The sequence below is a fragment of the Henckelia pumila genome, chromosome 2, assembly GCF_033568475.1.
Source record: "Henckelia pumila isolate YLH828 chromosome 2, ASM3356847v2, whole genome shotgun sequence".
Taxonomy (NCBI): Eukaryota; Viridiplantae; Streptophyta; class Magnoliopsida; order Lamiales; family Gesneriaceae; genus Henckelia; species Henckelia pumila.
In genome coordinates, this window is record NC_133121.1 from 81,494,396 (window position 1) to 81,505,838 (window position 11,443).

Here is an 11,443-nt window from a genome sequence, read left to right on the forward strand (position 1 = left end):
CGGATGTTCGTAGTTTTTGGATGGATAATTTATCAATCTAATTAGTATATTTTATGTTTCAGAAATATATATATTGTGGTGTTCCTGTATCTAATTAAAATTGTTTCATTTTGATTTATTGAAACATATATTTTTACTTTATCTGTCAATGTAAAAGCTGAAGCCATATATACTTTATTACTTCGACAGTTAACGAAACTGCTGAAGTAATGGGCATGTTTTTACTTCATCAAATTGCATAACATGTGAAGTTAAATAGAACATTCACTTCGTCACATAATGAAAATGTCGAAGTTAAAGACATGATTTTACTTCCTCAGTCAATGTAAATACCAAAGTCATATATTTTCTATTACTTCGTCACTTAATGAAACGGCGGAAGTAAAAGACATGTATTTACTTCGCCAGTCAACGTAAATGTCGAAGTCACAGATATTATATTACTTCGTCACATAATGAAAATGCCGAAGTAAAAGTCATGCTTTTACTTCGTAACCGGTCCAATCATGAACCGTTTTTGACTCCATGAATCGATCAAAGACTTCGGTAATTTCATGGCTAAGACTTCGGTTATTAAGCGAAGTAAAACAGTATCCTATTACTTCACGTGCATCTACTTCGCTACTTATCTACCTACAACTTCAGTTAATATGCGAAGTAAAATCTGATTCTACTAGTGAAACCTTCTGGTGCTGCCTATGGATATGATTTCACTTGTTTATACTGCAACAACGACTTCAGAAGCCCAAAACCAATGTAAGCTATCCTCTCAACCTTAATACCTAACCCAACCACAAAGTTAAGACATGCTATTTTTAATTCAAATTGTACAAGTATTACTTATTCATTCATTACTTTTATACAGGTTACGTTTCCAAGTAGAATTGTCAGATGGAACTGGAAATTTAGTTGCTCACGTAGAACACAAAGAAGCGGAGGTATTACTAGGAATATCAAACGAGAACATTATCGAAACGGACGAAGAGGTATATATTCAATCAAAATCCGTTTCAACAACTACCAATCTTCTCATATTTTTAAAATATATTTAACAGGTAACATGTTTCAATGTCGACAACCTAAATCAGAAATTCAAAGATACGCCATTCCTTTTTCAAATTCGCACGTCAAAAAATGATGCGAGAGACAACGTTTATACGAAATACAATTATATCATGTCTTCCACCCTCAGAATCATCATCAGCATCTCGGAGTTCAGAAGAAATAAGCTCTTCCTTACATGGTGAGGCCGATGTGGCCATGTACGAATCCCAAGAAAGCACTACAAAAGTGGAGGAGCACTTTCCAATAAATCCAGTTGAACAACAACTTAGTTCAACAACTAAAAGGAGTTTTGATTGGGAAGAAGATTTAAGACACAAAGCGACGAAACATGTCAAACAAGACTAAGGTACTTTTATATGTTCAAGTTCAATATTACTCTAAGCTTTTTTTATGATCAAAATAATGTCAACTGAATACACCAAAGACAAATTATATTAAAGTTATAATGTGCACTGTTTAGGTTTCCATATCAGTTTCAGTTAACTTTACTACATTACATTTGTCACTGATTATAATCGTAGTTTTGTTTTATTTACACATACTGTTTCATGCACTAAATAATGTAATTATCTCCCTTTCATTTTTCTTTTATCATAGTTTAAAAACAATATTCTTTCAGTAGGATCTTCTTTTACACATCAACTAACTTAATTCTCTGGTTTTAGTTTCATTTCTGTCATCTTCTTGCTGTCACATGTTAAATAAAATTTTATTTTCTCATGCTTCAGCAGTACTTTTATGGAACCAAAGAAGTGGAAAAATTTTAACATCTCTGCAAGAGCCATGGAACTGCTCAGGAATGGAACATGTACATACTACATTTTAAGGTTTTAACAAATCGTGCAGATGATTTTGCATTCAGAATCTGCTACGATTAGCGTATGTCAAAGATAAATAAACTGGTATTACCGATGTAATTTGGTTTGTTTTCCGAAGTGTTTTTCCATCTTGTTGAATTTCACAACTCATATTTGGCTAATACTGATGTAAAGTATAATTAGGTTTTGTTCTCTTAAAATTTAAGGGTTCTGTATGCTTTTTGTACTCGGGTCCTAAATTCTAAAATTTAAATTCGTCGTCTTACTTTTAAAGATGATTTACTTTGGCTACAAACCTGGGTAAATACCTCAAGTATTGAGGTGCCCATACCTAGTATATATTTAAAATATATATAAGGTAATACATTATATATATACATTTCATATAAAATAAATAAAAATATATAAATGCATGTAAATATATTTTATATTATAAATATAATTTATTTAAGTTTTTTTTAAAAATATAATATTAACGGGTTTGGGTCCAAACCCGGGTTAGACCTGCCGGGTTTTGAGGCGAGGCGGGGTGGGGCGGGTCCAAAAAAGAGGCGGGGCGGGTCCGGGTCTGGGTCCGGGTCCGGGTCCTATTTTTTGGCGGGGCGGGTCTCGGGTTTGGCAGAACCCGCCCCGTTGCCATCCCTAAATAAGAGTCTTTGATTGTACATATTTGGCTAATGAAAATTTTTAGGAAAGTATTTTCATGCACTTGATGGTTGAAATTTTCAAGATTTTAAATGTTAAATAATTTTTTTTGTCTAATTTTGATGCACAATTCGAAAATAATAAAATCTTGCATTAATTTTCATAAAATTACGGACGTTACAACTTGGCATCAGATAAAATTCCTGAAAGATAAGTGCTCACCTCGAAACCATTAAAAAACTCATTCAACTTGTAACGCCCCAAAATTAGTCTAATCGAGATTATAGGAGATTAATTTTGATAATCAAAGTTTATGGAATTCGAGGTTGAATTAATATTTTGATCAAGGACTGAATTGCAATTTTTGGAAAATTCAGGGACCAAAATGCAAATTGACTCATTTGAATTGATATTTTAAATGGATTTGACCGTGAGTCATCACCATTCATCTTCTTCCCTTCTCCTTCCTTGGCCGATCCACCATTGAAGCGCCCCCTTGAGCTTTCTGATTCCTTCTTTTGCACGATCCATCCGATAGAAATCCAATATGAAGATATATTCGCGATCACGGCTGCGAGAGCTCCGTTGTACCGTAAGTTTTTCTTTGATCAGTTATACTTCAATTTTTTGATGCCGTTAGAATTTTATGATTTTCGGATATGTTGTTCTTGAGCTAGCATAGATCGTATATTCGATGTCGGATCGGAAAAAGAATGACGTTCGGATTTGTTATGAATTTTTAGGCTTAATTCGAAAATGGGGTTATAAATGTTGGGTTTTGAATGGTTTTGATGGATTATTGGTGTTAAACGTTGAATGAGATCTATATATTGCTGTCTGTGATTTTTTCGATTAACCGTTTATAGTCGTTATGCCGTCGGTTTGAGATTTCAGAATTTTGGGAGTTTGTTTGAGTTTTTGGGATTTGATTTGAATTGGATTGATTGTTATTGAGCTCTTTGCATCTCCGTATAGATTTGACTGAAGGCTTTCGAGCTCAAAGTTCGTGGAATTCGTATCGTATAAGATTTGATCGAGAATTGGTAACAAGTTACTTTAATCATTGTGTTACGATTGAATGGATTCTGATTAGAAATCTCGTTCTTGTAACTTGTCCAGATTGGAAGCGACATTGAACCGAAGAAAAGGTAAAAGACGACATCGAATTGAAAAGGGATGAATACTCGAGTTTTGATTGATTCACGAGTCTCTAAATCACTTACATGTAGAATACCTATTTTGGTTGATTAAATGCATTGAGTTGAATTTCTTGAATGTATTACGATTACCATATGCATACATATTGAGCCAATGATTTGTTCACTGCTTTAATTAGACGATTTGAGGATTATATTAGAAGGGCATTGGTAGTCGAGTTTAACTCCAATGACCCGACCAATTCTCTATAGATGCTCCAAAGTCTAGAGGAGCGAGATATGCCACGTTCACCTCGATCGGGAGAGTCGGTGAGATTGCGGTGATATATCTTGGTCTCGGGATCCCAATAAAATAAATAAATTCCCTTGATTATCTGATTAGATAATCTTGATCCCCAAAGACATGCATATAATTTTATTGCATTTCGAATTGATTTGTTGATATTTCAGGTTGTTGGTATACTACTTGAATTGCTTGTCTTGTTGATATATATATAATGATTTGATATATTACGTGGATTTACTTGTTATGTCTCTTCTACTGAGAATGTTATTCTCAATGGATTTATCCTGCTGTAGTCTTGTTTTGTATGTGTACTGGGGCAAGTTCGAGTCAGAGGCAGCATGACTAGAGTGGGATTGTGATGATAGAAGTGAGGACTTGGTTTTAGAGTCGTTTTTGTTATTCGAACTCTTTTGAACTTGTTATGTATTGTATCGCATTTTGAATTGTGGAACATAGTCGATGCATGTTTCTACTAGTTCGATTATTGTACAACTTTAGAACTCCTTGTTCTGTTGTTAACGAGTTGTATGGATTTATGCATGTTAGAAATGAGGATTTTGAGGTTGGATTGTATTGCATGTTCTGCTATCTAAGTTTTGTTTTTCAGAAATTTAGCAGGGCACGGACCCCGTGCCTATGTCCGTGCACCCTCGCATATTTGAGTACTCAGATTTTGTTCATGCACGGACCCCGGACATGCATCCGTGCATGGGTCCGTGTGAACTTTGTCCAAGACAGTAAGTTGAAGTTTTTGAAATGTTGGGCACGGACCCGGGCACGGAGGGTGCACGGAGTCCATGCATAAAATAGAGAGTTGGCTTTTCATGCATTTTTTGTGCACGCACCCATGCACGGAGGTGTGCACGGGGTTCGTGTATTTTGTAGCATTCGAGCCTTTGGTTACAGATTAATGCACGGACCCAAGCACGGAGGGTGCACGGGGTCCGTGCATGTCCTTTAAAAAAAATTTCTTACCTTTTGTCCGGACTTTCTGTCGATTATTAAATGATTTATTTAGATTAGATGATTAAAATCAAGGTCCTCACACAAATTCTCCACAAAGTCTGTAAGTTTTAGTGTATGTATTTTATGTAAAAGTTAAATTCTATGTTTTCATGGTTTCGAGGATTTTAAAGGTTTATGTTTAAAATTATATATTTTTAATTTTTTAATGTTAAGATAAATGTTTAATTGTTATTTTTAAGAAGTTTAGAAAGTTATTATATGAAATAAGAAACCATGTTATTTTCATGTGTGTCGGTCATGTGGTGCAATTGAGCGTATATTTGGAGGTCACAACCAAACCAGAAAAAAATAATATTTTGTATGAGAGGTTATAATCTTTTTGGGTTGTATAAACTTTGTTGATAATATGGACACATGTTAATAATATTTTTTCGTGGTTTATTAAGGTATTGATGTAATGAAAGAGTATTATGAATTTAAATTTAATATAATTTAAGAGTATTATTTCATTTCGGGTTGAGAAATTTTCGAAGAAAAATTTTAGTCGCTTGCAGTCAATATTAAAATTTGTAGTTGTGAATTAAGTAAAGAATTACGATTCAAGGATTGCTATGGTACTTTGGAACAATGAGTGGTTTGAAGTTAATTTTTTTTTCGTAGAGACATTAAAATCTTATTGGGTCATGCAATTTAGAACCCACCTCCTAGACCCGAATTTTATTTTCGTAATATTGGTTTAAAGGTATGGATACATGAAAGAGTTATATTTTCCTTTCAGAATGCTAAAAATGGTAAATAGTAATATATCGATGTTTGGATTTGGTATTATGAGTTTATGTTGATTTAGTATATTGAGAATTAGGATATTGAGTTAGTACAAAATCTAAAAAATTTCGAATTTGTTTAGTGAATGCTAAAGAAGTTCGAGGATGACCCGATTATTTTAATTCTAGATTTTTAATATCGATGTTCTATTTTAATTGCCCATAAGTAGTTAATCATTAAGATTATGGAATGCTGTTGAGGCATGAAATTTTTTTTGTTGGAATCATTTGTAATCAACAATTGAATATTTTTGGGAGTTTCATAGAAGAAATTATGGTTCAAAGATTGCTACGATCTTAAAATTCTGAAACCTCTATTTTAGTTTCATAATTTTAACTTAATATTTGGTGAAATAGGGGAAAATATGATAATAAATATCTTATGACGTAAATAGAATGATTATTTCAAAGATCTAAGAAATGTTGAAGTCTCCATTTAGATATACTGATTTATGATTACAAAAACTGGGGATCGATGATTAAGAATATTTTTGCTATCAGAAAATTTTTATTCTGTATTTTGGACCAATGGGACCTACATTAAGATTATATTGGTTGGTTAAAATATTTTTTCATGTAACTTCGAATGATGAAGTTATAAGATTGGGAAGTTTTATGTCGAAAGAATAATGATCTATGCATTATGAGATACTTAAGAATGTGTATTACCGTTAATTTTTAGATAATTTTGAGTTATAATCTAGTGGTAGTGGGTTATTTATTCTGGTCTCTTTTCAAATTTCAAATTCTATTGGATCGTAAGAAAGAAATAGTTAAGTGAAACATAAGTTTAATATTATTATTATTGAATGACTGTTAATTTTGTTTAAGATTATAAAAAAGGGTTTTCAAAGGTATTTAGTGTTGGAGTGCAATAATTGTTCCTGCTTGGTAGAGAGCTTGAACCATGATATTTGGGCTGCTGTGCGATTTAAAAGATTTGGGTTGCGCCATTACCACCAGCTATAGCTTTTGGTAAAGCGGCAAGTGCTCAGTCCTACAATTGGTATCAGAGCCAAGGTCATGGGTTTGATTCCCATTGACTGCAAGGAGTGCAATTATTGGGAGAGAGATTATTGGGATGCAATAATTGTCAATGCTGGTAGAGTGGTCGAACCATGACGCTTGGGCTGCTATGCGATTTAAAAGATTTGAGTTGCACCATTATCACCAGCTATAACTTTTGGTAAAGCAACAAGCGCTCGGTCTTATACTTAGTATTATAAAAATATCAGATTTATCTTGGATTTTCTTCTTGAATTCTCTGGATTGGTATCTTTTTATAACTAAGACTTGAAAGCATTTTATATAGGAAAGTGTTCCTGTAAGGTATGAATTATCATAATATTTTGAATTTAAGATGAAAATTGGAAAAATATTTCTAGTTTTGGAGAAGACCAATATATGAAAAGTTTTGGATAAATTTATGAGATCGATTTTTGATTTACTTGTATAAAAATTGAATATATGATGTAGCCTAATAAAAAATATGAGATTAATAATTACGTTTAAAGGAGAATTAAAGTTTTTACCTCACTACTGATTTGAGATTTTATTATTATAAGTAATGTATTATTATTGAGAATTATCTTGAGCTTTAAGGTTTCATGTAGTGTTCAGTTCGACTTTGAGATTTCAAGAAGTAATAGAATTATGATTTCATTGTAGTAAATTAGATCATGAGTAAACAATGATATTTTAGCATTAAAGTAAACTCCACAATTTTCATTTGAATGAGCAAGTATGTGTAAATTAGCTTTCGGTGACTAAGTAAAAACAAAATTAAATTTAGCACAATTTAAAGTGAAGTCGATCAATGAATTTAATTTTTTGTGAATAAGATCTTGAATGTGATTTCAAAATCATGGTTCGATAGTGCTTGTAAAATTACTTAAATTGATTCATTGAGGTCGAGAAATATTGCAAAAAGGTATAAAAATGGAAAGATGTCTCAACAGAGTACGCAGCGGAAGGGTAATAGAATGACCCCGAATATTATATTTTGATTTCATTAAATATTGAGCAACCCACATTAATTAAATGAATAAGTGAACCTTAGTTTTTCAATAGTTGAGGCTAGACGAATTTCGGAGACGAAATTTCTTTTAATGGGAGTAGAATTGCAATTTTCGGTAATTTTTAAATGACCACGTCGACCGCATGAAAATTCTTTTACTCCCTACGTCCCAATTATATTGTCCACGTTTCTTTTTTCATTTGTCCCAAATATATAATCATATACCATATTTAGTTATATTTTTTTACACTTATTTATTAATATACCCCTATTAACTACACCTTGAAAATTGTGCAATCATTTTTTAATACATTGAATAGGGATAAAATAGGAAGTTTATATAAAATTTGCTTTCTCAATACATTTTTCTTAATCTGTATGAAAATTCAAAGAGGACAATATATATGGGACGGAGGGAGTATTAGTTAATAAGTTTATTTATGTATAATAATGAAATTATTTATTGATTTATTTTACGAACGATAAGAAAATTCTTATAACTGATTTATATAATGACTTATATTTTTAAAGTAATGATTTTAGTTGTAAGGCTCCGAACATATTAATTTATTAATTTACGAAATTTGAGATTTAAATTCTGAGTTAAAATTATTCAATTCCAAAATTTACGGATATTAAAAACTTAAATTTCGGGATTTTTAAATTAAAGGATTAAAATATTTAATTGAAGATTAATGGGATTTTAGATTTAAATTTCAAGTTCCAAAAATTAAGAGACTAAATTGAAATTTGAAAAGTTGATCAAGGACTAAATTGTAATTATTCCAGATTTCAGGGACTAAAGTGAAAATAATCAAAATTTAAGTGGACACTTGTTATATAGATGGATATAAAAATGTTTAGTGCATATTTCAGCAGAATTTTCAGACCCAAAACCGAGAAAGAGAGGAAAAGAGAAGTCAAGACAAATTTCAATCTTCAAAAACTCGATTCTCTAAATCCGTTTGTCGGAATTCAGAATCGATCATATATCCGTGATCACTGCATCGAGGGCTTTGTTTTGACGTAAGTATTACGAAGTTCTATCATGTTTTAATTTTAAGATGATGTTAGAATCAAGATTTGATTGTATAAACATGTTCTAGTATATACGACGATAACATATCTAAGACGAATCGAGAAAAGATCGTCGTTTGAACATGTTTTTGAATTATTGAATATTTTTTGGAAATTCTGAAACTTATAGCTGCTGATCACGTGTGTGGGCTGATGAATTGAGTATGATATTGGGTTTAGATGGTTGATATGATGATGTTAATGCTTTTGGAATTTCCGGTTCGAAACTGTTATGCCGCCGATTTACGTTTTGATGAGATTTCGGTTATAGTTGAGTACTAGGCCTTGAATACAAGATTTGGAAATGATATTAATCATGTTGTATACTTCATTTCAGACTTGAGTTGAAGATCATTGAGTTTGAATCGAAGAGTTCAAGTCGGCAAGAAGTAGGAGCTTGAACTATCAAGATTGAGTGAGAAGAATTTTGATGAGCAGATTTGGATAGCTCTTTGTTGATTGAAGCTGCGAGAATTCGAGAAGTTTAAAACAAGATCAGAGGTATGAATAGACATTAGATAAGATAGGAAAGACAACTCGAGATCGTTTGTGACTTCGAGTTTCCTGAATCACATACTTGCATGATTAATTGCTTTTACATAGATTGCTTGATTTATAAGATGATTTGTTTTGCTTGAGCATGATTTATTTGCTTCAGACTGATGCATACAAATTTTTATGCGCTTGTTGGATTGTGGTAGAAATCTTATAGACTATTTTTGCATTCATCTTGAGCTACAATTCCTTTGAAACTTTGAAGGCAGATCCACCAAGATTAAGATGGATGTTTGGACTTATATTCGAGTGGCATGGGATGTAGATCAACTCCTAGAGCTGGAATACTCAATATATTGTACCAAAGTTCAGGGATAGAAAGCTCAGCGCCACCTCAATCAGGTAAGTAGGTGGGAGTTTGTTGTGCATTCTATTTCCCGGGATCCCAAAAAACCTTTTTTCAGATTTGCTTCCAAGAATTCAGAACCCCATTGTGTTTTCAACATGCATTGCATTTATACATTAGCCTAGAAACCTCTATGGCTTAGATTATGCTTTTATAAATTCTAGCATGTTATAGTATTCTATTCAAGATGTGATTGTGCTTATATGATTTGTATGCTTTTGCTTTTCAAGACCAGTTGTGACATGAGATTACTTGTTTTGCTATGCTAAATGCATGATATGCACGCCGTTCATAATGAGATTCATTCTCATTGGAGTTATCCGGTTATTGTTTTGTTTGTATATGTGCATTGCATCAGGTTGAGGTAGGAGCGAGTCAGAGAGGACTTGGATGGTTCGAGATTGAGATTTAGAAATGAAGAGTTGGGTTTAGCAAACTTATCATGTTGAATCAACCGTAGATTTATTGGAATTTATTTAGGTTGTGGCATGTTTAAGAATATTATATTTGATCTTATAGTAGCAAATAGTCAAGATTATAATTGAGTATATCATGTTGTCATATACGTTGCTCAGAATTATCATTGTATAAAATGTTCTAAAGATGTCTTAAAAAGATAGGAATTTATATTGTTGTAAAAATTTTCTGTCAAAATAATGTTCTTGAAGTTTTAGAATGTTTTGAGTATTGAGATAGATTTTATCTTGTTGTAGTAATTATTTGAAATCATGTACTGAGTTAACATGTTGATCTTGATGTTATATATTGAGTTTTGTTGCCTAGACTACTCCAGAATTGATAGGAGTTGATGATATGTTGAAAACACATCACCAAATACCTGGGACAGCACAAGAGCATATCTGCATTTACCTTGCCCCGAGCACCTCTCGCTCGAGCAAGGCCCATTTAAATTTTCGAGCAGAGTTTGGCCCGATCGAGCGCAGGATGTTGCCGCTCGAGCGAGGCACTTAAATTTTTTTTCCTTAATTCTTTGCTTGCTTATTCAGATTGAATATTTTTAATTAATTATGCTTATTTGTTCAGATGCAATAATTATTTTGAATATGATATTAGAACCCGATGTATTCACATTAGTGTTCTTTATTTTGCATTAGAGTCTTAATGTTTGTAGGAGACGAGGTCGAGGTGACTATCAGAGAAGGATGCTTGAGCACGGTAAAAGTTTAAAATTTATTATAAGGTAAAAGTGAGAAAGGATTGGCCCTCTTGTTTTAGTTATTTATTTAAAAACAATGAAAGAAATAAAAACGTGAGAAATAGAGGAGAGAAGAGAGGGTGGCGGCTAGGTCACCCAAGTGAATGAGAAGATTTTCGATCCGTCGATCCAATAAAGAATTTTATCGCTCTCATGGTATCTTTCCTTCATCGACATCATCCTCAAATCATCTTCACACAAAATAAAGACAAGTAAAATCCATTTTTTTGATGTCTTAGAGAAGCCATAATAGTTTTTAAAGATTTTTTTACATGTTTTTAATGATCTAGACGTGATTTGATAAATTATGAATATGTATATGAAAATTTTAATGTGTGTGTGTTTTAGTATGTGAACCATGCCATGAACAGTGACGTGTTAGTGTATGTACTATGTGTGTGTGAGAGAGAGAGATTTATTATGTGCAGTGTGTGTTTTCGATGCAGTGTGTGTACTGTGTGCGTGTGGGTG

At 32.5% G+C, this 11,443-nt stretch overlaps 1 long non-coding RNA gene across 2 annotated transcripts; it reads left to right on the forward strand.

Moving 5' to 3' along the window:
• Positions 1 to 8,675: 8,675 nt before the first annotated feature.
• Positions 8,676 to 10,911, forward strand: LOC140878707 (uncharacterized). 2 transcript variants are annotated; one of them, XR_012149347.1, is made up of 4 exons: positions 8,676 to 8,804; positions 9,193 to 9,356; positions 9,616 to 9,752; positions 10,889 to 10,911. It is a non-coding gene; the product is annotated as an uncharacterized lncRNA (long non-coding RNA). The 2 variants fall into 2 exon arrangements; XR_012149346.1 differs by lacking the exon at positions 10,889 to 10,911 and having other exon boundaries at positions 9,616 to 9,848.
• The last annotated feature ends 532 nt before the right edge of the window (positions 10,912 to 11,443 follow it).